Raw genomic sequence first — 26,445 nt, forward strand, 5'->3', positions numbered from 1 at the left:
CCCTGTTCCGTGTTTTCTTCTCCTATTGCCTCACCCTGCACTGAGAGAACATAGGACACAAATGACAATTGGCCAACGATTACTTTGTCATTATAGAAGTGAGCAGGCCAGTGAAATGGCATATTCTGCATTGTCTGACATTCTAACCATGAAATTATATTACTTTTAATAGCGAAAGATATTTCCACTAATTGTCTCTTTAAAGCCACATAAATACACAAATTGGTATTTTCTCTTAAAACCAATATATTTCAAACAGTGGTGGGATTCAAATGTTTCCATTACCAATTCTATAGGTGTGGCTTGGTGGGCGTGGCCAGGTGGAGGGTCATGTGACTGAGTGGGCATGGCCAACTTGATGGTACTCATGCCTGCACAGTCACATGAACCCCACCACCAAACCACACCAACAGAACCCAATAGGAAAAAAAATTATTCCTATTTTCTGCCCAGGCCTGGCCTAATCTATCAAAGGCCTCCTCCTGTATGCCACATGTGTTGCCCTGTTTCCGCTCCTTCAGAGACCCTGGCACTAGCCCAGCTTCTTCCCCCACGACCGCCTCCTTCGGGCTTACCTTCCTCCCATGGTGGCTGGTGGCAGAAAGGAAGGTAAGCTCTCTTTTGGTGCAACTGCGAGAAGCCTCCCAGGTTGCCCAAAACTGTTGGAGGTCTCGAACGCACCAAAAAAGCTGCTGCAGTGCCATCGCCGTCCTGTTGAAGAACAGAGCGGCAAGGGCAGTAGCTTTTTCAGTGCGCTTGAGACCTCAGGTAGTTTTCGGCACAAGAAGCCTCCAGCTAGCTGCCACTGCCAGCTTGGTTCTGGCTGGCAAAGAGGCAGTGGCTGGGAGGCTTCTCAAACCAAAAAAAAGACCCTGGCAAGTCCCTCAGGCACAGCAGCAGCAGGCTATGGGGTGTACACAGGCTACTGGTGCATAGAACAGGGCGGTGGCAACGCATTGGAGAAGCGGAGCAGAACCGGAGATTGGTAGTTTTCGCTGCAAGAAGCTTGCAGGCACTGCATCACACAGCTGCAGGCATCTTGTGACAAGAGGGGCAAAATGTGGGCTGACAGGGAACCCAGGGGCGACGACAGCTCAGCCCTGGCTTGCCTTCCCTAGCAGCCAGCCGTGGGACGGGAGGAAGGTAAGGTTGCAGCCACGAGATGACGAAAGGCAGTTGGGGAGGAAACAGATTAAGGCCAGGGGCCTCTGAAGGAGGGGAAATGGGGCGACCGTGCATTTAAGGGAGAGTGGGCAGCAGCTCTGGGTCAAGACCAGAGCTGGGGAATCGCGTGTTTCCCGGCTGAGGCGGGTGACGAGCGGGCAGTGGCTCTGGGGTAAGGCCAGAGTCGGGGAATCACGTTCCCCGGCCAAGGTGAGTGGTGGCTCTGGTGCCTTGGGGAATGGCATGTCCCTTGGCCCCAACCCAAGGCGAAGGGCAAGCAGGTGGCATGCATTGCTTGCCTTTGGTGAGCTGAACTGAGCAGGCATCGGCGAGGTGATTAGCTAGGCCACATGATGAAGGCAATATATACACGACAGGAGTCGGTGGGGTGAGCATTGAGCAGCTGGAAGGGAGGAGTGACCAGCGACTGGGTGGGCAAGGCGAATGAATGGTGATGGCTAGGAGTGTGGCCGGCCAGAAGTTGCTACCTGTTTGGTAACTCTGATGAAATTGTTGCTACCAGTTTTCATGAACCGGCATGAACCGACTGAATATCACCTCTGATTTCAACATTCATTTTAGATTTTTGAATGAATGCCATTTTGCATGGCTGCTTCTGAATTCATGTGACGGAATACAAGTAACTATATTCAAATTAAAGTTCTTTATTGGGCTGATGTATCAAAATTTCATGATTCTTTGCACATTATTTTACATATGACAAATATTAAAAAATGGCAACTCCATGACTTTATAAATGGGAATGTAAACTGGAATTTGCTACCAAAAATAGAATGCTCAAATCCTAGACAATACATAGATTATAAATCATGATAGTGAATTCTGGTATTTGGCATGTGCTTTCCGTATGAGTGAGTGAGCATTCTTCTATTATTGATGGCCTCTATAATCTACTACAGCTTGACTATGTACATATTTAAGTCTTAAGATACTAGGGAGCTTGAGAAAACTCGAATTTTGTACAGAGTAAAAAAAAAAGTTGGTCTATAGTAGATGGTCAACCAATGAGGTGCCACCACTGGAAAGGGCAGCTCACCTGGCCATATCTTGTGACCCTGCTTTCTCATGGCCATGTACATGTGGTAATGGGTTACATAGTACTGTCCTGCTGCTACTGCCCTAAGAAAAAAAATATTTTGGCCAGTCTTTTCTTTAATAATTTGTGAGAAAGATGGGGATTCCAGGGGCTGAGCAGCTTCCACATAAATTGGAAGACATTCCTCTTTTTATCTTCAATCAGCATCAATATCATGGGAGATGACGAGGAGGAAGAGGAAAAAGAGGGAAAGTGAACCCTAGGTTACAGTGTAAACTAGCTCTATCTGCCTTGGGCTTGTCGGAGAACAGCAGTCTCAACTTATTTTGCAGAGATGAAAGTATAAATCTTACAATTTAAAACCCAATTTTATTAAAAACAAGGAAAAGGAAAATGTTGACTTTCCAACAATCACAATTCTATGGACTGACAAAAAACAACAACCCCCTGGTGTCTAAAACAGGTTTCCCATAAAATAATGCAAGGGGACCAATTGGATGGGATCTGAGGTTCAAATAACTTACTGTAGATGTGATAAAACAAGAATTGAGCTTGTACAAAAGCAATAAAGCTCAAATACAAAGATCAGAGGCAAATTCATTGCACAGTTAACAGATACTTTCCAAATACCAGAATCTGTAAAGGAGGCTAAGAAATCTGAAATCCAAGTAATTTAAACTGATCTTGAACTTTTACTTTATCTCCAAGAGCAGAAATGTTACCATCATCCCAGACCTTTTCTCCATTTAGCTGTTCCTTACTAATACTTGACTCACAAAATTACAACCTTGTGAAATTTTAAGAGCACTTCCACTTAGTTCCTTGGACTCCTTAGAAGACATCTGGCTTGTGATTGGCATCTTCTCTCACTTCCAGCCTAGAGACACTTTACCCTTCCTATGGGCCTAAAGCATCTAGAGCAGGGGTGTCCAACCTTTCACCTTCCCTGGGCCACATTAGAAGATGAAAATTTGGTTTGGGCCGCACATAAAATAAAATAACAGTAACAATACCTGATCATCCAAAAAAACCATAGAAAACATAGTTAACATATTAAATTTATTTGGAAATGAAGTTAGTGAGATGTTTTTATTATTTGTTATTAATTATTTATTAAAAATTATTTATTTTTTATCACGGTTTTTTTATCACGGTTTATTTTCTGGCCAAATTTTGCGGGGGAGAAAGCTCGCTCGCCTTGCGCCTACCTCTCCTCCTGCAAATGGCCTGGCTGGATGAGGCAGGACTGGAAGGCAGAAGCAGCAGCGACGGCAGGGGCAGAAGTAGCAGCGGTGGCGGGGGAAGAAGTGGCGGCGGCGGGGGCAGAAGCAGTGGTGGGGGCAGAAGCGGCGGTGGTGGCGGGGGAAGAAGCGGCAGCGGTGGCGGGGGAAGAAGCAGCAGCGGTGGCGGGGGAAGAAGTGGCGGCGGCGGGGGCAGAAGCAGCAGCAGGGCAGAAGCGGCGGCGGGGACAGCGGCGGTGGGGGCAGAAGCGGTGGCGGTGGCAACAGCAGGAGGTGGCGCTCTGACCGCACCCGCCTTTTCTGTTGCTGCTTGGCCTGGCGCTCGCCTCGCCCCGCCTCATGCCTGCCTCTCCTCCTCCTCACTGGCTCTGGCATGAAGGTTGGGATGGGCACTGGGCCGCATTACGAGGTGACCTGGGCCGCATGTGGCCCACGGGCTGTGGGTTGGACAAGCCTGATCTAGAGATTCTCTAATTCTTTCCCACCTTAAGCAGGATTTCTTCTGTACTTGAAGATTTTATTGACTATGAGCCACACCCTCTTTGATTTCAGTTTCCAAAGAAGTTCATCTTCACTTCTGTTCCTGCTAAAGCAGTGGTTCCCAAACTTTTTCAGTCCACCGCCCCCTTAGTGCTACAAAATCATCCTCGGTGCCCCGCACCCAGGGGTGGGATTCAAATTTCTGTGGGCGTAGCCTAATTTGAGGGTATGGCTTGGTCATGTGACTGGGTGGTGTGGCTTGCTGGCTGGGCATGGCTTGCTGGTCACATGACTGGGTAGGTGTGGTTTGGTGGTCATGTGACTGGGTGGGCATGGCCAGGTGACTGGCAAACAAGTGGTCCTCACTTAAGGGCCAGTGGTTTAGCAAGTGTTCTAATTTATGACTGGCCTCTCCGGAGATACTTGACCTGTTTTTGGAGTTTTGACAGCCATGCACACACATACATACGCACTCCCTTCTAACACTGCTGGAGCAGGTCATTGGACTAGAATCGTCAAAGCATCTCTGATTAGATTCTAGTAGTGAATAAAATCTAATCAGAGATGTTTTGCCGATTCTTGATTTATTTGTATCTTTTATGTTGCTGAATTGCATTGACATGTGTGTCCCTTCTTGTGCACTACCCAGAAACTTGTGTGATTCTTTGCAGCAAAAATTACCGACCTCTGGCTTTCCTCTACTTTTCAAACATGCCGCCATTGCCATGTTCTAGGTGCCGGCCCCACAGGTCCACCCCATTGGGTCCACTGCACTGGAGGGACCTGCCCAAGCAGGTCAAGTCAATGGGGTGAGCCTGAGAGGGAAAGAGAGAGAGAGAAAAGAGAGAGAGAAAGAGAGAAGGAAGAAAAGAAAGAGAATAGGGAAAGAAAGAAAAAGGACAAAGAAAGAGGGGTGATGGAAGGAAGGGACAGAAAGAAAAAGAAATAAAGGAGGGAGGGAGGAGAAAGATAATGAGATAATGAGATTCTAGTCCAATCACCTGCTCCAGCAGGGTTAGAAGGGAGTGTGTGTGTGTGTGTGTTCTTGTAATTTACCAATACATTTTGGTTTTGCCTTCTTCAGAATTGGCACTGTATTACATTGGGGGAAAGTAATTTTTAGGGTGGAGATCTGGTCCAATGGATTCTGTTTAAAGCCTCAACAAAATGTGAGAGCTTCCTAATAGTCTTGGTCATGTTTCATCCACAAAACCTTTAATTAATAGAAGCCAAAGATGTTTCAATGTGCTGGCAAAGATGTTTCAATGTGGAAAAGGGCCTCTAAACTAGGCCTCATTTCAATCTGATGCATCAGGTCTCTCCTATCAAGTTTTTGGTTAATTCTTGAATTAGATTGGTCCCTGACTCCATTGGATCTTCCCCCAAAAACACTAAGTTGTCCGCAAACGCCTGTACTTTATATTCTTTTTTTCTCTTCTGTCCAATTATTTCCTTTCTTTGTCTAATCTGATTTCAAAGAACTTCGATGGTCAAGATAAAAAGCAGAGGCGACATTGGACATCCCTGCCTAATACCTTTCATAATCTTAAAATTTTGAGTAATCTCCCCATTTATAATTACCCAAGCTTTTTGGTTCGAATAAATTGTGCCAATCGTTTTCTTGAATTTTGATCCAAATCCCATATTTTTGACCATTTGGATCAAGAACTGTCAGCTGAGATTGTCGAAGGCCTTCTGAGCATCCAAGAAAATCAACACTATCTGCTTTCCCAAGTGGGGCTCATAGTATTCTAATACGTTTAATACTATCCTTATATTGTTCCTTATCTGGCTAGAAGGTAGAAAACCGTTCTGGTCAATATAAATAAGTTCATTTAATATAATTTTTAGTCTTTCTGACATTATTGTTGCGAATATTTTATAGTCTGCGTTCAGGAGTGAGATTGGTCTATAATTTTTAATCTGTGATCTAAATCTTCTTTAGGAATTAGTGAGATATTCACTTCTCTCCATGAATCGGGTAGTTTAGCAAAGTCTAATACCTCATTGTACACATCTAACATCACTGGTTCAAGACATTCATAAATACATTAATACAGTTCCGCTGGAAGATCATTCAGCCCAGGTGTCTTATTTTTCTGCCTTTCAACCGCCCTTTTCAATTCCATCACTGTTATTTCTTTATTTAATATCACTTTCTGTTCCCCTCTAATTTCTGGGAGACCTTTCCTTTTCAAATATTGTTCTATATTCTCAGGGTTTATTCCATCCTCCCTATATAGTTGTTCAAAATATTTTTGTACTATTTTCTTTTTCTCAGTCATTCGATATTCTAATTTTCCTTCATCATCCTCCAATTCTTGTATCAACCTTCTTTCTCTTTCTAATCTTAATTTATGGGCTAACCACCTCCCTGGTTTTTTTGCACGTTTGAAAAAATTCTGTTTTGCCCTTTTCACCTCTTTAACTCTCTCTTCCTGATTTATAATGTTCAATTTATGCCTAGTAAGAATCATCTCTCTCCTCAATTTTTCATCTTGTGGGTTTTTTTGTAATCTACTTTCTAGGTCTTTAATCTCCTCCTGTAATTTATTCTGATTTTGCCATCTTTCCTTATTCCTTTTCACTGTATATGCTGTTACCAGCCCCCTCAAGACTGCCTTTGCTGTATCCCATAAATTCTGTAATGATGTTTGCTCCACTGTATTTTCCTTAAAAAAAAGTTCTATTTCTTTCTTAATTTTTTCTACAAAATCATTCTTCTTTAAAATTTGGGGATTAAGTATCCACCTTCTACTCTTCCTTTTCCTTCCTTTCCAAGTTATTTTTAATGCTTTATGATCAGCCCATACATTGGTCATAATTGCTATCAAATCTAGTTGGTTTCCTAGTTCTGCATTCATCCACACCATGTCTAATCTAGACCACGATTTGTGTGGGTTAGAGTAGAACGTGAATTCTTTTTTCCCAAAATTTATTCTCCTCCATTGATCTATCAAATTTAGTTCCTGTGTCATATTGAAAAAGGATCTGGGCAAAATGTTCCTTTTCTTTTTGTTCTTTGTATTACTAAAATAATCCATCCTTATATCTACTACCGCATTAAGATCTCCCACAATGCATACATTATCTTGTCCCATCTCAATGATTCTCTCATGTAAATCATTATAGAATTGACTTTGGTTGTCATTCGGCGCATAAACTGTAACTAATAACATTGGCTTGTACCCTAATTCTAGTTCAAGTATCAAAATTCTCCCTTGTTGGTTTACATATTTTTCTACTGCCAATTTCTTTTTTAACATATACCGCTATCCCTTTCCGTTTTTGATCTGCCAGGGATACAAATAACCTTCCTAATTTACTATATTCTAAACATTTCCAGAATTGTTTTTTAATATGAACTTCTTGCAGACATACTATTTCTAATTTCTGTTTGGCTAATATAGATAGTATCTGTTTCCTTTTAATGGATGAGTTTAGGCCATTTATGTTTAATGATAATAGCTTCGTTTCCGTTTCCGTCTTTCTACTTGTGGGATATTATCTGTCTTCTGTTAATTCTAGTCTCTCTTTGTGGGCGTGTTCTTAATCTTCTTCCTTCCGTCTCCTCCTTGTTCTCTCCTTTTTCTAGGCCTCCTATATCTTGCTGTTTTTCTTCTTCTTGGCTTTCTGTCTCTAGCTCCTCTCTACCACTGCTTTCTTCTTCTGTTCCTCCAATCTGCTCATAGAAATCTTGCACCTTATCTAAATTATCTATCCTGATCTCTTTTCCTGCCATGTTACCAACAAGCCTTCTGCAATTAACCATCAAAACATTATGTTCCTCTGGATAGATTGTGTTGCCAAAAACTTATAGTCTTTTCTCTGTTCACGCACCTTCTTGGGAACCTGCTTCAGGGTTTGCACTTCTTTATCTTTATAAATGAAAGGTTCGTCTCGTGTTATCTTGTATATTATGTCACGTACTTGTTTCCTCGAAAATCGCATGTGGACTTCTCTGGGTAACCTGTTACATTGAGCGTAATTCGTTTGAACTCTATAGGCCTCGTTGATTCTGCCATAAGCACATTCAGATATTCATCTCTACTTTCAATGATATTTTGAAACCTCAAGTAATAGGCAGTGCGGTCCATCTCTGGGTGGATCATCTGTTCTAATCTTATTTATTGTCATCATCCTGTTGTCCATTAGTTCCAGTTTTTTTTCATTTTGTACTGTTCTAAGTTCCACCTCTTCTAGTTTCTGCTCGTTCTTTTGCATTGTTTGCTATATAGTATCAACTTTGTCTTCTAATTTATTAATATTGCCTTTCAATTCCATATGATTTTGCAAAATATTCTCTTGCGTTTTTATCTGTTGTTCTTGCATTTTAAGCATGGTTTCTTGAATGGTCATTAACAAAGCCTGTATTGTTTGCATATTGGCTACGGTTTGTTTTTCTGCCCGACATTCCTTCAATTGCCTTTTGACCGGCAAGTGATGTAATTGTCAATGTTGGACTAGATGTTGTCTTCTTTGCCATTCTCCAGGCTGATGTCATGGCACTTGTCTTATTTTCAAGCTCTGTTTATTTCTACCTATTTTATTATTGCCTTTACAATATATTTTAAATTAATCTCTTACTTTCAATTTATTCCTTCTTCTTTTCAAATCTCTTTATTATAATTATATAGAATTAGCACCACTTGTTATCCCTTTTTCTATCTCAAAGTCAATATCACTAAATATCTAACAATATCCTACTCAGACAAAGCCCTCCTGCCTTTCCTTATGCACAAAGTATTAAATTTATTCTTTTTTTCCTTTTATTTATAATAAAAGGGGGAATCTAATTTCTGTTTATATATAATCACCTAGATATACACTCCCCTTAATCTCTTAATATTGTAATCAAAACTTATTTATCACTATATTTCCTTAGTTCAATATACAATACTTAATCAAAGTAATTATAACCTCAAATATCAGCCCAATAGAGAAGGAAAGACAAAAAGCCCCCCTTTTTAATTTCTTAATTCACTTTTAACTTAGAGCAGTAATCCAGTAGTCAGGTATTTATCAATTGAAAGATCTATATCTGCATGTATCTCTATATATCTTACTCAAACTCCCCTTTTCTATTTCTTTCTATACACAGTGTATTGTAGTTTCTCCTTTATACAATAAAAGAGGGGTCAAGGTTTAGAGTCTCTATACTTACAACAATATATATTCCTCTTAAACTCTTAATATCCTACTCTAAGATTATTTATCACTACATTCCTTAACCCAATAATCCTATTTAGTCAAGATAACTATACCATCAAATTATTTCAAATTAAAGGAGAAAGCCTCCTTTTTGATTTCTTATACCCACAATCTCCTTAAGACAGTGCTCTAATAGACAAATACATTCAAGTCATACAAGTCATACAGATCATGTTAATCATATAAATCAAACTTATATTTCAATACCAGCCTATTTTGTTTTCTTTAAAGTTTACAGTTCATACACCTCACTCAAAGATTTCCTTTTCTTTTCTCTCCAATCTCACCATCTCAGTCCAAACCATTTTCTACTGTCCTCTCTTCCATTTTGTCTTTCTACTACTCCCTCCAAATCTCTCTCTTTATGACTCCACTCGTATCATCTCCGTTTCTTTCCAATCCTCTTCATCGTCTCTTTCAGCCCACTCTGCCAAATTTTCTTCTCCGCTCCCATTAATGTCCTGCCGTCTCTTTCTGCTTGAAAATTGCTCAGTCATTCCTTTCTCTGTGGCTCGCCTTTCTCACCTCCGTCGTCCTGACTTTCCTTCTGATCCTTTCAATGTCTCTCCACTTCTACTTCACCTCCTCCTTCCTTCCAAGACTTTCTTTTCTTTCCTTCATATTGCTCTCATGTCCTGACTGGATTTCACTTTCTCCTTCTCCACTCACCACGTTGGTCTCGTAATCGCCCTCCGTCCAAGAGGCAGAGAAAGTCAATTGTCTCTCCCTTATCACCTTCTTTTCACCACCTTCTCCTATGGCTTCCCTGGATTTTCTTCTTCTCCCACCAGTTGTCGTCTTATTTCAATCTCCACCTTTCAGCTTCCTAGAACTATTCACTTCCAACTTATACTCCCTCTCCTTCAGTCTCTTTCCATTTGTAAAAAGTGCTGAATCACAGCTCTTTCTTACTGTCTCACTGCCTGTACTATGGTGTTACCCTGCTCACTGGAACTCTTTTTTCCTCAGAAACAAGTTCAAACTTACTTTTGGCAAATCATCACAGTTGCAACTTTGGGACTTTAACTTCAATGACACTTTCTGTTGATAATCTTCTCACTTCCTCCTCATTCACGGTTCAGCCATGGCCTCGGGTCTGCCATAATAAAATGACAAACACTTTCACTTCGGGTTTCCAGGGGTTTCCCTTTTTGCCAGCTGGAGATCGCGTTTCGCCTTGCCGTCTTCCAGGCTTCCCCTCTTCTCCACTTGGCTCTCCAGGCTCCTCACGCCCCGAAACGTCCCCAAAAGTGAAAAAACGGGGTCCAGAGACAGAGACTGGTCTCCCTTCACCCTTTCACCAAGGCATCACCGCTGGAAGCCTCAAGTCACAAAATAAGAAACATGTATATCCAATGACACAATAACTGTTAATGGAATTGAGATGTTTGTATTTTTTGTTTTTAAAGAATAAAAATTAAAAATAAATAAATAAAATGACTTATATAAATATGTCAGAATAGGTATAATTATACAAATTCAAAGTTCAGCTAGTATGTAAATATCAAGTAAACATATTTGGAAACTTCACTTTCCCTTTGATTTCCAAGATACAGATCATTACTATTCCAAGCATTAATTTATTTTGAAGTTTAACCCAGTTGTTGGATATGTTTTCCAAAAGGCACATTATAAACAGAAGAGCAAGTTAAATAATTGCTTTCTCATTTTGTAATCAAGGGTTTGGCCCTGCAAATACTTGATCACTCTACTCTCATCCTGTGTAGTACACAAGCATTTGGACAATCATAATTATTTTAAGTGGCATTTGTCAAATTTCATCATTTTTGTGCTCTATATTGCTCATGCTTCCTGACAAAAATATTATTATCATACCCCAATATGGGTATGTCAATTTTTTTCAGCCGGGTAAAATCTTTATAGTCATACCATTGATTGAAGGTAGCAATAGAAATAGCAGTTATATACTTCTTCATAGTGCTTTACAGTCTTCTTTAAGCAGTTTACAGAGACAGCCCATTGCCTCTAACAATCTGGATCTTCATTTTATTGACTTTGGAAGGTTGGAAGGCTGAGTCAACGTTGAGCTGGTCAGAATCAAACACCTGGCAGTGGGCAGAGTTATCTTGCAATACTGCATTCTAACAACTGCACCAGTATGGCTCAGTGGTCAAATAAAAACTAAAGATCAAATAAGAAATAAAGGTCAAATAAAGTTAAAATAAAATACATTAAAAAAATAAACGCCAACTAAGTAATACATCACTTTTTATGGCAAAACTCCTGAACACAAAATTGTGGTGAAGCATGATGAAGATAACTGTTGTATATCATCCGGAGCTTGTGAGCAGTAAGATCTCCTATGTTCCTATAAAATGTGGCTCCTATTGGAAAGAGGAAAAGATAACTCCCAGCACCTAGATCGAGGCAGTTTTAGATGACAGAACTGGATCTTCCAAACAGCTTTGTTACAATTAGCTTTGTTACAAATCATATAGAATGTCTACAGAAAATATTTTAACTATCAGAAAAACTGACAGTAGCTGAGCCAATCAGCTATAAATTCCTTTTCAGTTATGTGGCCAATGAGAGTGGAGTAGAAAGAAGTTGAGTCCCTTCATCAGTTAAGGATTCCCATAGCAACCAGAGATTGAAGAAAATGGTGTTGTTGAAAATAAAGTGCAAATGGTTCAGCTTCAACTCACATGGATTATCTGTCTGGATGATGACTTGCCAAAGTGACAGACATCTATATCTATTTGCGGTTTCAGAGGCAACCCCCTTTAATAGAAACAGTAGAAACAGTATACTCTACTAGACACTGACTGTCATGAATCTTCTGCATGCCACTGCAATTATTCTCTTTCTTTAGTACTCTTAATAGTCTCATGCAGTGATTAAAGATTTGGCTTGTGTTGGGAAGCTGCTTTTATTGTAGATACAAAAATAGCCTCATAATAATAGAGACTGGTATCAAAAGGATCTAAGTATCTGGTCATATCTTTGTTTGTCTCAGTATTTCTTGTCTTGCCCTTTTGTTGCAATGGACTGCATGCATCCTAGTTCTGAAGCTGCATCGTTGATGGAAACTGCATTCTGTTTACATAACGATCTATTTCAGGCACCTTATCTCTTGCCATGCCAGCTCCTGCCCTTATGCTGATCCCCCTGCAGCCATATGGGACACGATTCTACTTCTTGAAACGCTATTTCTGACTTTCTCGAACAAAATAAATTATTGAACTGGGGTGTTATGGTATTGCCAGCAGAAATATAGATGCCTCCTATATATGAAATACAACAATAATTTCATTAGTTTCAACTTCCATAAAAGCTTATTAACTTGTTTGGTTCCATTCAGTAGAGATCAATTTTGTGTATGCATGTGTCTGCCTCAAATTTTGAGGCATTTTAGAGGCGTCCAGAGGAAGGTCTAAAGGTGAAGCAAATAATGAAATGCTCCTGTGCTGATGTGATGCAAGCTTTGACCTTTTTTATGTGTAGGGTTACAAATACACCTGAAATGTGAGATGTTTGTGTCAAAATGTGGCAATTTAGCTTTGTTGATGAATGTGCTGCGTTCTATAGATACCACTAAGGCCTGCTATGAGCCACTTTTGTCTGGAGGTCAAAGAAGACATTCTCAGATCTGTCTCTCAACATGACAAGAAAATATCCAGGAATCTCCTGAAAATCAAACAAATCTTATTCCTTCTAGGTGTGGAACAGAATCTCCTCAAAAGTGCACTTATTGCAGTTTTATTGCCTGCTTTTGTAGGATGACTTTGTGGGAGTTAAGAATTCAGCACTTTGTGGGAGTTAAGAATGTTTAAAACTTTCCAAATATAGAGTATATTCTGTATGGAGAGGGAAGAAGATGACCACTGGATGGCAGCAAAGAAGTATATATTGAAGAAGGAATGATAGCATAATTACAATAGAAGAAAAACAGCATTAAACTTTTAAAAAGAACTGATATGGAGTGATTGAGGTTAGAGTTCTTTTTAAGTATTAGATTTCTGATCGATTTCTCCAGCTTTATACAACCTTGCAGTAATACTTTGCAGGCAGACTCTTTTCTTCCTTAGAATTTATGGGAATTATATTGCAATGTTGCAGTCATAGTATTAAGTGAGAAGGGTGACGTAAACCAGACCAAGCAACTAGCAAACAACTAACATCTGTTACTTCTCAGAGGTTATTGCATTAGCTGGGTTACTTTATGCTACAACCTGATGTTTTCTTCATCTGATCCCCAGCTGACGAAGGTTAATATCACTTATTTTTCCATTGTTTGAGTGCTGTTCTCCTCACACACTTCTTGTTGTAGGCATGATCTAGTGTTCTCGATAGTATACAATCTGTCTACTCATGTGTGTCAAACTCGATCGTGTCACATGATGTGACATATCACAACCTTTTTTTTCTTTGCAGAGCTGGGATATGCATGGCTTGCATGTGACAGCTCACAGGCCGCCAGTCTGACAAGGCTGGTCTAGCTCATATTGGTCTCTTTAGGCCATTGCAGACATGTCTACTCATCTCTGGCCTCTAGAAACTGCCTTTCATGACCATTTTGGTTTGGGTTGCAAAAAAGTCCATGATATGGGCACTTGGATTCTGCAAAGATATCTGCCTGTGTGGTGCTTAACTGCCTCCTTTTACTATGTATCATGCTTTACATGGGCTCTTGACATACAAGGATTTGGCATTATCTTGAAAAAACACTAGATTTATTGTTGTAACGACAAGGCAGTCGAGTTGTTTGATCATGAACAACTGAATCATGATGATCTTTATTGGAGTCTAGTCTTGCATTTATACACATTTTTAGTTATCCTCCATCACTGGTTAACTTTGGTTACTGCTTAACTTTCGTTACTGTTTTGCACAGTAATCCATACAATTAATTATCTCTAGTTAAAGTCTAACATATGTTTACTTCCTCTCTCTAATCCTCCTTTAGATTAGTGACTTTGTTTACCTGAGTTGTATTTACTTGGAAACATTCTTTATATGAGGTTTGCCATCTGAGATTGGAACATTCCTGCAATTACAACTCTACAATTTATTATTATTATTTTAAGAATGGTTTTCTCTCTGTTTCGAGAGTATGAGACCTATATTCACAAAACAAGACAACATTAACCATGTGCTACATAAAACTATGACTATACCAGGAAAAAGAACCTGATATTGCTGTTTGGTTTTCAATAATCACAGGTATTCTACTGCTTCTGCCAATTCCAGGTTTCATGTCCCTTTTGCTATATGGCTTCTTCTACATACTTCAGCCAAGGTCTTGCCATTGCCTCAAAGCAGTAGTTGAGGACAGAGCTACCCCTGCTTCATCCTGAACCCTCCTCCATGCTTATGATGAAGCCAGGCAACCTGACAAAAGGCTAAATCAGGCTTCTGAAGCAGCTGGTTAGTCTCTCCCATCTAGATCCACCTACATATTCAGGGAGCAATTGGTAGTTGCTTTTCCTGATGGGAGTGGTGCTGAATAGGAATGAAATGAAATGAGAACTGTCCAAATGACTATCTTTAAATTATCCCACATTAAAACAGCAGAAACAATACTATAGGTAGTCCTTGACTTATGACCACAATTGAGCCCAAAATTTCTGTTGTTTTATTTTATCCCATTTTACAACCTTTCTTGCCTCAGTTGTTAAGTGAATCACTGCAGCTGATAAGTTCATAAGTTCATAAACAGGTCGCTAAGTGAATCTGGCTTCCCCATTGCCTTTGCTTGTCAGAAGGTCACAAAAAGTGATCTCATGACCCTGGGAAACAGCAACAGTCATAAAAGTACTATCTGTACTTTTCTGAATGAATGAACTTTAAATGCAACATAAGGCTCTGCCATAGCTGGGCTACAAAAATCCAGGCAACCACTAGATGGCAACAGTGGGTTATAGTTTTCTTTATCTCCTTGTTGCTATCTAATAGGTATCCAGTTTTTTGAAGTTCAGACATAATGATGAAGTCGCCGTGGGTTCGAAAGGTTGCCCTCAAATATACGAATAAAAAGATGGTAACTTGAGATCTACTTGAAAAGAGTTATGCCAGAGAAAGTTTGGCATGGCTAAATTAGGCTTAATCTTACCCGCTTGGTCACTCCCACCTATTTCTATTTTAGTTTTCTTTGTCAGCATGAATAATTATTTCCTTTCTTTTATGCCTTCTTCGCTGCTCTGATCAGTTTCAGCTGTAGAAACTTGCACTACTTTTCTTTTTCTTAACTTCTGCAACTATTTCCTGGCTGATTCTTTCATAACTTGGAGGCAACAAGGGAGGCAGAAAAAACCCTCCCTTGGCAGTTTAAAATGGTGAAAGAAATACATGTTAAGTTCAAGTGGTTCTAAATCATGGAATGATTGAAGTGTTTGGATTTGTAAATGTATCACTTCAGCGGCAAACACTAATAATGCTTATACGTGCAAGCAGATTAACCGAGCTTCACCACACTTGCAGATTTTGCAATTGATTATAAAGGCGCCTTTGTTTTCTGAATTACTCTGTTTTACTTACCTCAGAAAGAGAACATTGTTTCAATGCTGTAAGTAGCCTAAAACAATTTCCCCCGAATCTGGTGTTGAAGTACACCTCTCATCATCCCATGGCTACTCCATGGCCTGCACATGATAAAAGGCATAATTATACAGATCAGGAATCTATTATCACTTAGACCAATGTTGCTCGATCTCAGCAATTCTAGGATGTATGGACTTCAACTCCCAGAATTCCTTAGCTAACAGGGATGGCTGGGGGAATTCTGGGAATTGAAGTCCATACACATTAGAATTGCTGAGACTGAGAAACACTAACTTAGATTGTAAATTATAACTCACACTGGGTGCTAGAGAGCTGGCATTTTAATTTGACACGGTGCTGCTTTTCTGACTTAGACTGGTTATGATAATCATCTCTGTACTTTCTCAGTTATTGGAATAACCTGCTTTGTTATTTTGGAAAGCAGGCATTGTCATCCCATTCCTTTTACTGTAGGTTTTTCAACAGAGAAAGATTTTTAAAGATTGCAGCCATATGTACTTGAGTTGACCACAAACATATTTTAAGTGCCAACCCTTAAACTGGATAAATCTGCAGTAGCTTTGCAGTAATCACATTAGTCAATCTAATGAAGCAGTTATAATTTGGCCTCCAGGGCCTCCATGCAGACCTCCAAAATTTCAGGTACAGCCCCCTCCCCCCTTCGAGCTGTTCCAGGAATAGTTTTTTTTTTTTTTACATGAAATGTACAACTACATTTTTTAATGTAGTAGGAGAAAATTATGAAGTATAAGAGAGATAATTATATTAATTGTAATTAATTTTTAAATTAATTTTATTTACTTATGTTTTGTTCATACCCATTTTATGAGGTCTGTTATTTAAAGTGTAGCCGTTGGACTAAAGGTCAAAAGCAGAGCTAATGTCTAATTCAGCCACAGACCTGTCCAAACTAATGAAATAATTTCTCTTACTTGCAACAAGTAGCTAAAGCCATTAAGACGATTGTAAATCTGCATCCAGTTATACCAGTGATATAATTATATAATCTTTCTTGTGTGAACAGGAAAGCTTCAACCCACTCAGCACTTCCTGACTCCAGGGCAGGTTTCAAAATGATCAGTGTTGAGAAGGGGTAGCAATTTGATATATCTTTCCGCTTACTCAGACAGGACTGGGCAGAGATTTACTCAGGTTTGCTTTATGACCATAGTATCTTCTGTGGGCAGCATCGAGAAAGGAGGTGGAGGGAAGTCCCAAAAAAGAGGTGCTGCCGTGATATTATTATTATTTTTTTGCAACTGCCTTTGGCAAATGGTATCACTACTGGCACTGCAAAACAGACTCATATCAGAAGTGGGAGGCTGTGGATGCAAGTGAACATTAATAATTCTTGTCTGCTGTTTGAAGTTGCTATGGTAGGTCCTGGCATTTATCCTGATGATATAAGGTTTTATTTGTATTTTTTTTTAATTAGTCTCTTTTAAAAATTATATTGCTGGAACTTCTGATGTTTTACCTCTAATAAAGCTCGTTGAGTGTAATTTGGTTGTAGGTTTAGGTCATTCTCTAATTAAGTGAGTCTGATACATTAGATTTTCTCCATTGCTATTTTGTTTCTTACATATGTCCAGAACACGATATAAATACTTTAAATTAGCATTATTTCTTCAACGTCTTAGAATGCTAATTATAATTTGTTCATTAAGTCAAAGCCACTGGGCTAATCACTGCACAACTTCCCAGAAATATGGAGCTGCAGTGAAACTATACTCCCTCATGCAACTTGGCCGGTTCGTCACTGTTCTGGAATCTAGCAAGTGAAGTTTGAGACATATTGGTGATATCATCAACTCAAAAATGAGTCAGATCCTTAAAAACCATGTAGATTCCTTTTAAAAGTTCACTTTTTAAGAAAAAAAAATGGAGCTTCTTGTTGCTTATCTTGTACAGATGACGTGAATATTTTATGATAGTCAGTAGTGACTAAAAAGCTTTGGGCCCCAGGCTATTGTGGCATGTTGTGGTCAGAGACAAACATCACCTGGGGAAGTTTAGCTTAGATCTTGTAGGACAAAAACTGGGATCCTCTGCATCTGCCACAGTGCCTAGGTTCTCCCTGCTCTCATCTTTGTCTGGAAGAGAGTCCCCTAACTCAGGCCAGGCTTACCAACATATTTCATCCCTAAAGAGAGTGAGATAGACTTTTTCAGAAGCCCAATAGAATGGAGAGATGAATTTAATACACCGGGTAAAGAAACTACACAGTATAAGGTATGGCTAGAATATAGCTCACATAGGGCTGGGATTCTTATGTATATGTATCACCATAACTAGCTGGTATGTGTATGTATAGATAATCCTTTTATTTTATTTTTTTATTTTTTTTATTTGATGCTAGTATGTTATATTGAATGTTATATTGTACATTTTTTATATTTTACTTTTTTAGGTTTTATCCTAGAAAATTGATCATGAATGTGTTCTAGAAAAATGCCGTCAATAGACAATTTTAATTAGTTCTGCCTCTGATGTACCAGGTTCTGTCATTGCTAAAACTGATTTTCCTATATCTCCTTCTGCCCTGATACTCTTGTGATCCAAAACTGCTTGGTTAAAAAAAAAAAACCTCGCCGCTCCCAGTCGAAAATCCCATTCAGAACAGAAAGTCAAAGGGCGGCAACTTTGATAAGGCGAGATACGCCTTGTGCGAATTTTCTAAGGGCATCTTTTAATAGTCCGAGTATAACCTTTTAGAAACGAGAAAGAGGGAAAAAATTAACTAAGATCCAATTAGGAAGGTCGAAATCCTGTCTTCAGGCACGGAACCAGGCCGGGTTTTCCAGTTATTCAGCCGGGTGGGGAAGGTCCCTGCGAATGGGTTCACCCAGCCTGGGAATTTCCACCCTGCCAGAAAAATCCAAATTGCATCTCGTCCCTCCGCCTCAACTTCCTCTTGCGTGTCACAACATCCCCCCTTCACCCCTCCCACTTTTAACCATTGCGAAACCGAAAAGACGAGTCAGCTTTGAATCACTGAAACAATACTTTAAAAAGAACCCCCGAAGACGTAGTAATTTTTGTGGGAAACTTTCGCTTTGGGCTAGAAAGTGTGGAGCTCTCAGGGTGGTTTGGGTGAGGGGAAGATTTCCCATTGCTTTTGCTTTAGGTAATTGTAAATTATACACAGATTATTTCTCCCTCCTTCTCTCTTGCTTTGTCATTTAATCGGATCAGTTGCTGAGGACCATTCATCTGCTGGGAAAACTGTTGGCACATTTCCTCAGATCTACTTTCACTCCAGAGATATGGAGGTATATTATATTCCCATTCTTAATTGTTAAGGATACCGGATAGTGGCTGGGATATATTTTCATGCTTATTATTTAAGAGACACTTCCTCCCGGCATCAATTGTTTGGTGAAAAGGCTGCTTTCAAATGAATGACAGAAAATCATTGTAGCCTCTCTCCTGGCATGGAAAAATGTCATAAGTTGAATTTCTGCTTATTATGATATATACAAATACTGGAACCAAAACAAAGTGGTGATTCTTAGTTAACTTCGCAAACTGATTATTGACTTATGAATGCCAAATGGGTGGGGGCGTAAGGAGGGGGTAAGGATAAACCTGGCTGCCTATCCAGTTATTAAAAGCCAGCCTTTACGAGAATTGTCGGGATCGTGAAGCTGTCACTTTTGTATGTGATGCTACTTGTTAAAAAGCTTTAATATCTAAATGAAATTTAAGCATAGCTCAAATCAAGATGCTAGGTAATCATGGAAGCTATTACAGTATATAGTATACATTTTTAATTTAATTACAGGGCACTTTCACAACTCTTGTCAGTTTACAGGATATGTAGAGGAAAGATTTAAATTACAATTTGAATTAATCTCAATAACATAAAATATAGCAACATACTGCATAAATAGTTAATTACAAAGATAATATGGAAAATAGCCAGGATTTAAGAGTCAACCAAGATGTTCTTTTTTCTTGTCTTCCTTCGTTTGCTGTTGGTGTCAGAAAACTGGAATTTGGGGAGACATCCCAAACAATTAAGTCTTGATATTATTATTAAACAAGTTGATTTCATTGGAAACGAAAGTGTATTGATACATCACATTACTTAAAATGTTGAAGCATACGTTGGATGGGCTGATTGCATGACTTTGGAACTGCCCTTCTAAAGAAAGTCCTAGCTGAATCACTAATCTTACTCCCCACCCCAGTCGTTGATTTAACTACTTTTGATTTATAACAAAGAGAAGAAAGGGGAATGTGATATTATAAGCTGAAAAATGTTTTATAGTATTTTGAAAAGGGACATCCAGAGTTGGCTGATAGAAAGCACGAAACATTGGAAGATCATCATATTGTCAGTTTTGTCACTCCAAGTTATATCCTCACTGGCTCAAAGTTGACTTAGCCTTCCATCCTGTTGAGGTTGGTAAAATGAAGACCCAGATTGCTGGGGGCAATATGCTGCCTCTATAAATCGCTTAGAGAGTGCTGCAAAACACTATGAGGTGGTATATAAGTCTAAGTGCTATTGCTATGTTGTTACAACTGCTTGCTGCATAACAGCTACATTTCATGGGGTATCATCAGTGAAACAGGTTGTTGAAAGTGAAGACAACAAGGACTGCTGAGTATGCTCTGATATGAGCTGATTTTACACAAGGATCACCTCCAATATCACTGTTATCCTTTGCAATTTCAGTGAGCTTAATCCTTAGGTCTGCACAGTTTTTATGATTTTTAAAAAATCATCTGTTACTTTACATACTTTGTAACGAGAGTCATTCATTAAAAAGATTATTCTTAAATTAAAAATAAAAAACCCACAGTTACAGTGTTTATATCAGTATCTTCCTCGACTGGATAATCCTAATAATTCAGTTTCAAGAAATTAATTGCTTGTCTTATTTTACTCAAAACATCTTTGGCATAGAGTTTAGAATTCATGTGTTAAAGTGAACGATAATGTTTGTTCAGGTTTTCAAGTATTGTGGCTTTTTTGGCATTAAACAAGTAACTTTCTCTCCATCATGATTAAATCTTCTCTATTTTCAAGGACCAAATCATTATGTTTACTTCCTGTTATTATAGCAGAATTAGAGCAGGGGTGTCAAACTCGATTTCATTGAGGGCTGCATTAGGGTTGTGTTTGATCACAGGGGGCCGGGGTGGATGTGGCAAGCTTGATATCACTCGTGTTGGGGGCAGTGGCCCAAGTGTTCTGCCAGTGAAAACGGGCTCTCAAGCTCTGTTTTCGACTGTGACCACCTCCTGCAATGCTCTGCTGGTGAAAATTGAGCTCTGGAGGGCTGCCTGTGACCCTTGCAAGCTCTGTTTTTGGATGTGGCGGCCTCATGCAACCCTCTGCCAATGAAAATGAAGCTCCATTTTCACTAGCAGAGGCACCACAAGCTGATCCTTTGCTGTTTCCAGGGTGGCCTAAGCACCTTGCGGGCTGGATCCAGCCCCCAAGCCTTGAGTTTGACACTCCTAGATTAGAGCATGGATATTTGTGTGTGAGTGAATAAAGATAGCATGATGATTTTAATTATAATATTTTAAAGATATAAAAATAATTGTTCCATTAATATTGGAATGGAGCCACTGCAGTGATTTGCATGATCAATATGCATGAACATCTGTTGCTACTTTTACATGCAAAATTTTCAAAGGCAGGGCAAATAGTTTGTCAGATACATTTATTTATCAATAGATCCTTGCCTGCAAATTTCTCCATATAACAAGATTATTTAATATATGAGCTGGTGAACTTGTTCCGTCTGTGGTTGAGATTATTCAGTGCTAGAAGGATAATAGAAACAGTACAATAGCAATGTCTTTATTAGCAAGCAAAATTAGGTTTTCTATTCATTAGACCTGTTTTCTGTCTCAATGTCTGTGTCCCAAGACACCCTGGTTTTTCAGAGAAACAGTTATTTCATTGCTGATCTCATCACTGAGTTATTTCTTGAATTAGCTGCCAAGGATATACAGGATTCTCTAGAATAGTTTAAAAGATTAAATAGTTTAAATACATTTATATGGTGTATACACCAGATTGGTTTATTATTACAATTGATTTTCATTTTATGTATATTTTGCATGTCCCCTGTTTTTTAAGCCTTACTGAAGCCTAAAAGACTGATATCTTATTGAGAAGTTATTTATTTATCAGAATTTTCAGAAGAGTCCATTTTAATCTCGCAGATATATACAGGTAGTCTTCAACTTAGAAGAGTTCACTTGGTGACCGTTTGAAGTTACAAAGGCACTGAAAAAAGTAGCTTATGGCCATTTTTCACACTTATGGCCATTACAGCATCCCTATGTTCATGTGATTTACATTTGGATGCTTGGTAACTGTTTCATATTTATGACAACTTCAGTTCCCATGTGATCACCTTTTGTGACCTTCTGACGGGCAAAGAGAATGGGGAAGCCAGATTCACTTAATAACCATGTTACTAATTTAACAACTGCAGTGATTCATTTAACAACTGTGGCAAAAAAGTTGTAAAATGGGGCAAAGCTCACTTAACAAATGTCTCTTAGCAACATAAATTTTGGGTTCAAATGTGGTTGTAGGTTGAGGACTACCTGTATTATGCAAGAGAGGATGTTTATTAAAAAGTAAAAGAGTCCGATTTAGTTGAATTCCTGTGACTACCTGGGCACTTTTCTGTGTTGTTTGTTTGATTTATTTTGTTTGTATATTTCCTTAGTTGTTAGAAATGGGATAAAATATTTAGATAAATAAGAACTTAGTATTGTGTATCCCATATTTGACTGGCTTTGTAGAATAGAATAGAATAGAATAGAATAGAATAGAATTCTTTATTGGGCAAGTGTGATTGGACACACAAGGAATTAGTCTTGGTGCAAATACTCTCTGTATAAAGGCCACTGATGAATCACTGAATTCATACTATTCGTCTTTACTCAAATATGGTAGTGAACATAGATTTAAACATTTCAACAGATATCTCCAGAGTTCACGACCCCTTGTCAGTTTTCTCAAGTTAAGTAATGACATTTCTAAAGTTGTACTTTTGAATTGTAATGCGTTGTTTAGACACAGTGTCAATCAGACTGCATCTGCAAAACTACAGGCTCTTGAACTGCAACATTCTTTGTGGGGGAGAGGCAACAAATATTGAAACTGGTCTTTGAAATAATGAAAATATTGATAACTTCTAGATGTATTGAGACTGCAAGTCTCAGAATTCAACAAGCTTGAATATTTGGGTGGATTCCAATTGTGGCCAAAGATCTGGAAAGCATCAGATTAATGACTATGTGTATTCCTTGGACAGTTTTGCCATTTCCTTAAAGCTTACTAAAAAGATTGTGCAGCGAAAAGCTATTTACCATTTAATCCAGAGAAACAATCCATTTTTTACTGACTGAAGTTGCTGGAGATTTTTTGTTTCAGCAAAACAGATTCCTGTGTCATAGGCTTCTAAATTCAAGCTCCAGATCCTGACCTTTTGGAAATTATTGAAGTCAAACACCAGAGTCATAATAGCTATCCAAAAGAGAATTAGAAAGAAGAAAATAAATTCCCTACTTAAGGGGTTCAGGAAGTTAATTACAGCTTATAAACATGGGCTGCAAAAATATGGATGACCATTAGATAGCAGTACAGTTAATAACAGCATTTTGCTATCTGACTTTTTGCAGTCCCAGATCTGGTAATTACAATTGCAAGAGTTGGGAATAGTAATCTAAGAACACTGTAGTACATTGTACCAAGGTTTATTTTTTAGGCGCAATAAATTAAAAGATGTTGTGTACATTGAAAAGATTTGGTATTTGCCATGATATCTTTATATAACCTATGTTATCAGGGAAACGCCCCGGAAAGCTAGCAATCTCTTGATTTTCTTGTTACTGTGCAATTGATATGTTGTTGATCAAGAATTCAGAATGAATGGAGGCTATATGATACACCCTTAATTGCTGGCTAGTTCTAGGTAGGGCCTAGTGTTGTCTTAGAATACAACTTTTCATGTAACAACTGGGAAACTTTATGTGTTTTGTTCTCTATCAGCGTAATGCTAAGAATGAAAGAATATTCAGTTTTATTCACCTTGCTTGAGAAGTAAAAAGTTCAGAATTACCTAGATTTGAATTGTTTGGAAGAAGTCATTAGATATTAATAAGCTTTGCATTTGTGGATATTCATAGTTTGAATATAGCCAAAGACGCCAATAAAATTTAGTACACACTGCAAGATGCCTGAAGGGGATAGCCAATTCCACAAGGCATTAATGATGTACAAAGTATGCCTTAAACATAATTTATATGTATCTTTCCGTGTTCACTTGGAAAATAGTATTTTCTTATTTTACCACTTTAATTTTTCCCTTTCTCAAAATAATGCATGATGGAACAAATGTATAGTAAATGGTTTGCAGATCTATAAATCAAAGCATCATTATCTAGAAATAACAAATTTAAAAAACCACAGTAAAATACAAAAATACACAATAAAATACATTAACAAGTACCCAACAATTATCCAAGGATAACATAGTCTCTTTAGCTCCATCTTCAGATGAACTTAATAAGTAGCAGAATTTTCACTGGCACTGGTAGACTTTTAAAAAAACTTTGTATGTGGTGGAATGAGTTTGATTTGTTTTAGAAATTTATTTTTTTAATAGAGTCATGGTGTTCTGCCATATTCTTAGAACATAAAACAGTACTCCTTTACTTTTTTTCTTTCTAATACTTTTGCTTTATTAGTTCACATGTTTAAAAACACCGTCTGAAATATCAGAGGGGAAAAAAGGATATAAATAATAGGTTAGGATATGGAAAGGACAAAATCTTCCCTGTGGGGAATAAAAAATCAGTCTTATTGAAAGCCACAGAGAGTACAAGAAAACCCCTAAACAAGCAAAAAAAAAAGTCAAAATCCAAGAGAACAGTCAGTCCCAAGTTCTTTAAAACTTTTGTCAACTACAAGATAAATTGATGTACAACAAGAAATGGAAGTGCAGAAAGATTGTGCTGATACTCTTTTCTTTACTTCTATAATGTAATTTCTATGGTTGGGGGAGGGGGGGGAAACCAGATGGGGAAAACAAGGGAAGTTGACAATGATGCTGTCTAGTTCCTCTTTGAAATTCCACAAATGAAGAAAGTCTCTTTTACTATAAATTCCTTATCTACAAGGGTGTCATGCCCCTGGTGAAGACTGACTTTGAGGGAGAGGAGGAACCGCCTACAGGAAGTGGAAGTGTGGTTCCGGAGGTTGTGGAGGAGGCTGGGGAGGGGCAGAGGCCGGCTGAGCAGTCAGAGGAGGACATTTATTTACGTTTTGGATTTTGTTAAGTTTGTGTTAACTCTGGGTCATCAACAAAGGGTACTGTCTACAATAAATACTTCAAAAACTCACATTCTGTATAAATGCTAAAATTTAAAAGCATTGGGTGTTAGCCATTTTTTAAAGGCACTCTGTTGTAGCCTGTCAGCCACCGGCCCCTCCAGCAGCAGAATCAGAGGAAAAGGAGGAAGAGTGGGAGTCAGGGCCAGCATCAAGGCAATCAGAGAATTCTGAGAGGGAAGAGGGAAAGGAGCTGTCAGAGATGGAGCCTGGGCCGTCCATCAGCCCCCAGATGGAGAGGCAACGGCCCTCATGTCCTGAGGTGGCTGGTGAGAAAGAGGAGGTCCTGTGCTTGACGTGCAGATGCACAGAAGGCAGAGGAGAGGAGAACAGCAGGACACTATGGGCCAGTCATTGGGATGGAAGAGCAACCACTGCTAGGCCCCACCACTGCTAAACTCTGGGAATAAAAGGCAGGGGTGGAGACGAATAGGTATGGCAGACACCTATTCATCTCCCTTTCAGTCAGACACTAATAATCTGAACTTCTGAATCCTGTCTGGAACTTTGTCAGAATTCTTTCATGGAATCTGTGGCATTGAGATCAGCGCGCCTTCTGAGCATGTGTGTGTTTGTGTCTGATGCTGGAAACAAGCGAGGACACCTTCCAGGATTTCCTTTACTAGTGTGGGAGAGAGAGAGACTCCTGGTATGTTGGGGCCATTTCATGGGAAAAGGGAGCGAGCTTTGCTTTCCATAGGCACTTAGAAACTTGTTAGCCTGTTGTGTGTGTGAGAGAGAGAGACTCTGGGCTGGGGCTGCTGATGCTCCTAGTAGAGGGAATATTTAGTTACAAACAGCATGCTTGTCGTGTTTGGGATCTGGGTCAGAACACACTCCAGTGATTCTATCTCACCATTTGAACTTTGTCACATATCAATCTACAATAACATTAAAAGACCCTCACTAGATTAGACCAAAGATTCATGACAAAAGATCAGAAATCTTCTGTCTCAGTCCCATCAAGATGAAAAAAAAGAAAGAAAAGTTTTCTCTTGTATGCTTGTCACTGTTTTTATCACCTACGGTTGGGTGATATTTTTTCTTTTTGTTGTTGTTCCAGGACTCCCATTCCTTTCATAATTAAACGACAAGTTGAAATACAGCCCATAAAGTTTTCATGATATGCAAGTGTGGTTATGGGGAAAATTTCACATTATTGGAAATTGACTCATAAAGATGGTAGAGGACACAAAGAAAGAAGCCCTTTCAGATTAGAACCACATAATAAGGCATTAGTTATTCCAATTGGTTCTTGATTCTTAGATATATCTTATTCCATTCAGGAGGGATGCTGACACTCAAAATTAATACTATGAACATAGGGTTGGTAAATAAAAGTTTGTTCTGAGTACTAACTGGTAAAGAAAATGTATATACCTAGAAACCTTCTGGTG

The 26,445-nt window shown here is 38.9% G+C and overlaps 1 protein-coding gene across 2 annotated transcripts in view; it reads left to right on the top strand.

Moving 5' to 3' along the window:
- Positions 1-16,917: 16,917 nt before the first annotated feature.
- NFKBIZ (NFKB inhibitor zeta) overlaps positions 16,918-26,445 on the top strand; it is a 35,549-nt gene continuing 26,021 nt past the window's right edge. Inside the window, exon 1 of one of the 2 annotated variants that reach the window (XM_087937371.1) lies at positions 16,918-17,051. The gene's annotated coding sequence lies outside the window, so the exon portion shown is untranslated. Of the gene's footprint in view, positions 17,052-18,805; positions 18,948-26,445 lie in introns of those variants that run through there. The other variant, XM_087937370.1, reaches the window with a different exon arrangement.

The sequence above is a fragment of the Pseudonaja textilis genome, chromosome 7, assembly GCF_049901715.1.
Source record: "Pseudonaja textilis isolate UNSWEBS1 chromosome 7, rPseTex1.2, whole genome shotgun sequence".
Classification (NCBI taxonomy): Eukaryota; Metazoa; Chordata; class Lepidosauria; order Squamata; family Elapidae; genus Pseudonaja; species Pseudonaja textilis.